We start from the raw sequence: 6,817 nt of genomic DNA, 5'->3' as shown, positions 1-6,817 counted from the left end.
TACTTGGGAGATGTTGTTGAACACATATTGAGGTGGTTTTTGGCAGTAACACATAACAGGAACTGAAAATACATGCCTAAAGTACAATGTGTCTGAAAAATAACACAAAAAAAATGACTACCCAAAAGTTTGACAAAGACTCGTGGTTGAATTAGTGCATGGAAAGTGTTAAAATATCAGCATTTGAAAAACCCTAGGGTGTCTACTTTTCAAAAATATATGGTTTGATGGGGGTAAATTCCATTGGCCAGCTTCAGAAATGTCCCAAATAGGACATGGGTGCATGATGACCGATGTGAAAATTCCAAGTTGAAAAACTGGAATGCGCTACCTAAAAATAAGGCCATTTAGCCCCCAGAGAACCCGACACACCTATACATAGGTGGTATCACTGTACTCAGGAGATGTTGTTGAACACATATTGAGGTGGTTTTTGGCAGTAACACATAACAGGAACTGAAAATCCATGCCTAAAGTACAATGTGTGTGAAAAATAACACAAAAAAATGACTACCCAAAAGTTTGACAAAGACTGGTGGTTGAATTAGTGCATGGAAAGTGTTAAAATATCAGCATTTGAAAAACCCTAGGGTGTCTACTTTTCAAAAATATATGGTTTAATGGGGGTAAATTCCATTGGCCAGCTTCAGAAATGTCCCAAATAGGACATGGGTGCATGATGACCGATGTGAAAATTCCAAGTTGAAAAACTGGAATGCGCTACCTAAAAATAAGGCCATTTAGCCCCCAGAGAACCCGACACACCTATACATAGGTGGTATCACTGTACTTGGGAGATGTTGTTGAACACATATTGAGGTGGTTTTTGGCAGTAACACATAACAGGAACTGAAAATACATGCCTAAAGTACAATGTGTCTGAAAAATAACACAAAAAAATGACTACCCAAAAGTTTGACAAAGACTAGTGGTTGAATTAGTGCATGGAAAGTGTTAAAATACAAGCATTTAAAATACCCTAGGGTGTCTACTTTTCAAAAATATATGGTTTGATGGGGGTAAATTCCATTGGCCAGCTTCAGAAATGTCCCAAATAGGACATGGGTGCATGATGACCGATGTGAAAATTCCAAGTTGAAAAACTGCAATGCTCTACCTAAAAATAAGGCCATTTAGCCCCCAGAGAACCCGACACACCTATACATAGGTGGTATCACTGTATTTAGGAGATATTGTTGAACACATATTGAGGTGGTTTTTGGCAGTAACACATAACAGGAACTGAAAATACATGCCTAAAGTACAATGTGTGTGAAAAATAACACAAAAAAATGACTACCCAAAAGTTTGACAAAGACTAGTGGTTGAATTAGTGCATGGAAAGTGTTAAAATACCAGCATTTGAAATACCCTAGGGTGTCTACTTTTCAAAAATATATGGTTTGATGGGGGTAAATTCCATTGGCCAGCTTCAGAAATGTCCCAAATAGGACATGGGTGCATGATGACCGATGTGAAAATTCCAAGTTGAAAAACTGGAATGCGCTCTCTAAAAATAAGGGCTTTTAGCCCACAGAGAACCCGACACACCTATACATGGGTGGTATCACTGTACCCAGGAGATGCTACTGAAGACATATTAGGGTGTTATTCGGCAGTAACCCTTACCATTTTATCAGTAAATGTATTCTTGAATTGCTATTTGTCAAAAAATCAAATAATTTTTCCCCCCCCCAAATTTTGGCATAGATTGGTGGTAAAATGGTTGCATGAAAAAAGTCAAAATACCCCAAGTTTAATACCTTAGGTTGTCTTCTTTTAAAAAATATATACATTTGAAGGGTTATTCAGGGATTCCTGACAGATATTGGTGTTACAATGTAACTATCGCCAATTTTGAAAAAACATGGTTTTGAAATAGCAAAGTTCTACTTGTACTTATTGCCCTATAACTTGCAAAAAAAGCAAATAACATGTAAACATTGGGTATTTCTAAACTCAAGACAAAATTTAGAAACTGTTTAGCATTGGTATTTTATGGTGGTTGTAGATGTGTTAGAGATTTTGGGGCTCAAAGTTAGAAAAAGTGTGTTTTTTTTCATTTTTTCCTAATATTTTATAATTTTTTTATAGTAAATTATAAGATATGATGAAAATAATGGTATCTTTAGAAAGTCCATTTAATGGCGAGAAAAACGGTATATAATATGTGTGGGTACAGTAAATGAGTAAGAGGAAAATAACAGTTAAACACAAACATCGCAGAAATGCAAAAATAGCCTTGGTCCCAGATGGTCAACAAATTGAAAAGTGGCCTGGTCACTAAGGGGTTAAGCAACTTTCTAACTTACTCCTATTATCAAATGTTCTTTATTCTCTTGGTATCTTCATTTGAAATGCAAGAATGTAAGTTTAGATGCCAGTCCATTTTTGGTGAACAACCTAGATCAGTGGTTCTCAACCAAAGTGACCTCAAGGCCCGGTAAATTTTAGCTGGACATGTCCAGGGCCCGGTAGTTTTATTTATATATATATATATATATATATATATATATATATATATTTATATTTATTTTTATATATATATATATATATATATATATATATATATATATATATAGTAAGCAGCAGGGATTTGCCCTATCAGTAACTAAGCAGTTCAATGTGGGTTTAGTGGGGGCCCTGGAGCGTGGGGGTCCTGCCGAGGGTCTGTCGCTGTGAGGGACATGGAGTGTGAGGTCTGGCCCTGGAGGTTGGGGGCCCTTTCTTTGGCCCTTAATGTTGGGGGTCCTGGCTCTGGAGGTTGATGGGGCTGTTGGGGTTAGGGCAGGGAGGCTACCATGTTCATTTGCATAAATTTGAATACATTTGGGTCAGTGTGAGACAGTTTTCCTGGGGCCTTGATTGGTCTCAGTCTGCCCCTTGTGTGCAGCGGGGTAAGAGTGTGCAGTGGGGGCATGACAGATCAGGGCCCACCAGCAGGGCTATCACGGCCCGGTACTGGGCCACGGCCCGGCTGTTGAGAAACCAGGACCTAGATTGTCTTTGCTGATTGGTGGATAAATTCACCCACCAATCAAAAACTGCTGTGCAGAGTACTGAACCAAGAAAAAAGCTTAGATGCCTTCTTTTTCATATAAAGATAGCAAGAGAACAAAGAAAAAATTATAATAGGAGTTAATTAGAAAGTTGCTTAAAATTGCATGCTCTATCTGAATCACGAAAGAAAAATGTTGGTTTCAGTGTCCCTTTAATGTGCAAGTAATAAGGTGGACACTAATATTTATGAGTATGACCGGTCATATATAAGATACATTTTTTTAACATTGAGTTGTATGTTTTTAATAGATTTATGCATGTTATACCCTTTTCAATATTTTAGAATTTTGCTTAGTAATAAATACTAGCTTTTACAGAATCTTGAATTTGTGTTCATTTTCAATATCATCAGGTGGATTTAATATAGACACCAGTCTGATCTAATATTCTTTAACCCCTTAGCTGTCTAGCGCACATATACAAATTCTTTTTTATATATTCTTTGTATTTATTCTATCTGTTTTTTGGGAGCAGATTATTACATGTGCAGGGGTTCACTTGTGCACCATTTTACATTCCTATCTCAACTGTTAACTCTCACAACATTAATAGGGAAATTATCGTTTCTTCCTTGTGTTTTAATCCAAAAAATGCTACTGAAAAAGCTTTGCATTCTTTAGATGTTGTTAGACCATTAAAATATTATGTTGATGCTACTAAGGATTTCAGCCAGACTTCTAGTCTGTTTGTTCTGTTTTCTGGTCCTAAGAAAGTCCAGAAGGCCTCTGCTATTTCTTTAGTCTCTTGGTTGAAACTTTTGATTCACAAAGCTTATTTGGAGGCGGGTCAGTCATCGCCTCAGAGAATTACAGCTCATTCTACTAGATCGGTTGCCACATCTTGGGCTTTCAAGAATGAGGCTTCAGTTGATCAAATTTTCAAAGCAGACACTTGGTTTTCTCTCCATACCCTTACAAAATTTTACCATTTTGATGTTTTTGCTTCGTCAGTTTGATAATTGTGCCTATAATTTGAGTTTTTATTTTGGGTTTTGGATTTATTTTCTTAGCGAAAAAAGCTGTTTTTATTTTATCCCTCCATTTTCTTGTTACTCGTGGACTTCTATATCTTGGGTATTATATCCCAAACGTAACAGCTTGTGGACTCTCGCCACCTATATGAAAGAAAAAATAATTAATGTAAGAACTTACCTGATAAATTAATTTCTTTCATGAGAATCCATGAGGCCTCACCCATTTGTAGGTTATATTTTTTGTTTAATGCACTTGAGAACCTAAGAGATAGTTACATGACCCGTCTTTACGACTGCTGCTGATTGGCTTACATGCCGTTTTCGCATACTACCAGTCATTCTCTGTGGCTCCTGAGATGTTCTTTAAATATGTGTTTAACCCCTATAACGTCCAATTAAAGGTACATTAGACACTAGATATATTGTACATACTAGATAGAATGATTCAGTCAAAGAAAAGATTAGTCTGAGAATAACGTATATGTATTTTTAAAAAGTTTCATTAGCTGTTTAAATATAAAAACTGTAAACTAGTGTCTATAAAACAATGGAAGCTGCCATGTTGTAACTTAGACTACCTTCTCTGCTGTGGCCAATTAGAGACAGTTATAAATAATAGGCCTCTAGAGTGTTCAGCCAATGGCTGTGTGGTACAGTGTTCTGCACTTCCATTTCTTTTTTTACTTTTTCTAACAGATGACTCTGGTGGGACTCGAACCCACAAACTTTGAATGTCTACAATCAACTAGAAGTCCAATGCGCTATTCATTGCGCCACAGAGCCTATCTAGCTGCACTTCCATTTCTAACGGGAACTGAAAAGCTCACAATTCCATAATGGAATTACAGGAAAGGGTACAAAATAAATAATGAAAGAATATTGCATAGTTTTTATTATATATACGATTTATCATTTTATATTACTATCTCATAGTGTTTAATGTCCCTTTAAAGTGAATCTAAACCCATTAGTGGATGGCCCATTTTTGGTTCAGCACCCTGAATAGTGCTTGCTTATTGGTGGCTAAATTTAGCCACCAATCAGCAAGCACTACCCAGTTGCTGAACCAAAAAAGGTCCGGCTCCTAATATTTACATTCCTGCTTTTCAAAAATTGATAATAGGAGTAAATTAGAAAGTTGCCTAAAATTGCACGCTCTGGGGGGTAGTTATCAAGCCGTCTACTTTTCTGGCTTCGCTGGCCCAATACGCCCGCCTAAGCTCGCCTCACATCGGACCTGAAAAAATACGCCTAAGTTATCAAATAAAGCTGTCAAAAAGCCGCGGGGCGATGAGCAGCGGACTGTGACAGTTATCACTCATCCGATCTCGCTGCCCTTCGGCTTTTTCCCAGCTTTATTGCTAGCCTGTCACTAAGCACTCACACTAAACTACACTGTTCTACCCCCTATACCGGCGCCCCTGGAGCCTCCCGCAACTCAATAAAGTTACTAACCCCTAAACCGCCACTCCTAGACCCTGCCGCAACTCTTATAAATGTATTAACCCCTAAACCGCCGCTCCTAGACCCTGCCGCAACTCTTATAAATGTATTAACCCCTAAACTGCCGCTCCCGGACACCGCTGCCACCTACAGTATACCTAGTAACCCCTATCCTGCCCCCCCTACACCGTCGCCCTCTATTATAAAATTATTAACCCCTATCCTGCTGATCCCGCACCTCTCCGCAACTAAATAAATAGTTTAACCCCTAAACCGCCGCTCCCTGAACCCGCCGCAACCTATATTAAACCTATTAACCCCTATCCTGCCCCCCCTACACCGTCGCCACCTATAATAAATTTATTAACCCCTAATCTGCCCCCCACTACACCGCCGTCACTGTAATAAAATTATTAACCCCTAAACCTAAGTCTAACCCTAACGCCCCCCTAACTTAAATATTAATTAAATAAATCTAAATAAATTAACTCTTATTAACTAAATGAATCCTATTTAAAACTAAATACTTACCTTTAAAATAAACCCTAATATAGCTACAATATAAATAATAATTATATTCTAGCTATCTTAGGATTTATTTTTATTTTACAGGTACCTTTCAATTTATTTTAACCAGGTACAATAGCTATTAAATAGTTATTAACTATTTAATAGCTTACCTAGCTAAAATAAAGAGAAATGTACCTGTTAAATAAATCCTAACCTAAGTTACAATTACACCTAACACTACACTATACTTTAATAAATTATTCCTATTTAAAAATAAATACTTACCTGTAAAATAAACCCGAAGATAGCTACAATATAATTAATAATTATATTGTAGCTATCTTAGGATTTATATTTATTTTACAGGTAACTTTGTATTTATTTTAGCTAGTTAGAATAGTTATTAAATAGTTATTAACTATTTAATAACTACCTAGCTAAAAGAAATACAAAATTACCTGTAAAATAAATCCTAACTTAAGTTACAATTAAACCTAATACTACACTATCATTAAATTAATTAAATAAACTACCTACAAATAACTACAATTAAATACAATTACATAAACTAACTAAAGTACAAAAAATAAAAAAAGCTAAGTTACAAAAAATAAAAAAATAAGTTACAAACATGTTAAAAATATTACAACAATTTTAAGCTACTTACACCTAATCTAAGCGCCCTAATAAAATAACAAACCCCCCCAAAATAAAAAAATGCCCTACCCTATTCTAAATTAAATAAATTTCAAAGCTCTTTTACCTTACCAGCCCTTAAAAGGGCCATTTGTGGGGGCATGCCCCAAAGAAAACAGCTCTTTTGCCTGCAAA

General features: G+C 36.3%; 1 non-coding gene across 1 annotated transcript; it reads right to left on the bottom strand.

Annotated features, from left to right (window-relative positions):
- Positions 1-4,730: 4,730 nt before the first annotated feature.
- Positions 4,731-4,816, bottom strand: TRNAR-UCU (transfer RNA arginine (anticodon UCU)). Its single transcript is given in 2 exon segments — positions 4,731-4,766; positions 4,780-4,816. It is a non-coding gene; the product is annotated as a tRNA-Arg (tRNA).
- Between the last annotated feature and the right edge of the window lie 2,001 nt (positions 4,817-6,817).

The sequence above is a fragment of the Bombina bombina genome, chromosome 2, assembly GCF_027579735.1.
Source record: "Bombina bombina isolate aBomBom1 chromosome 2, aBomBom1.pri, whole genome shotgun sequence".
In the NCBI taxonomy this organism is placed as follows: domain Eukaryota; kingdom Metazoa; phylum Chordata; class Amphibia; order Anura; family Bombinatoridae; genus Bombina; species Bombina bombina.
The sequence above is the reverse complement of the archived record's forward strand: the minus strand, read 5'-3'. Positions and strand labels throughout refer to the sequence as shown.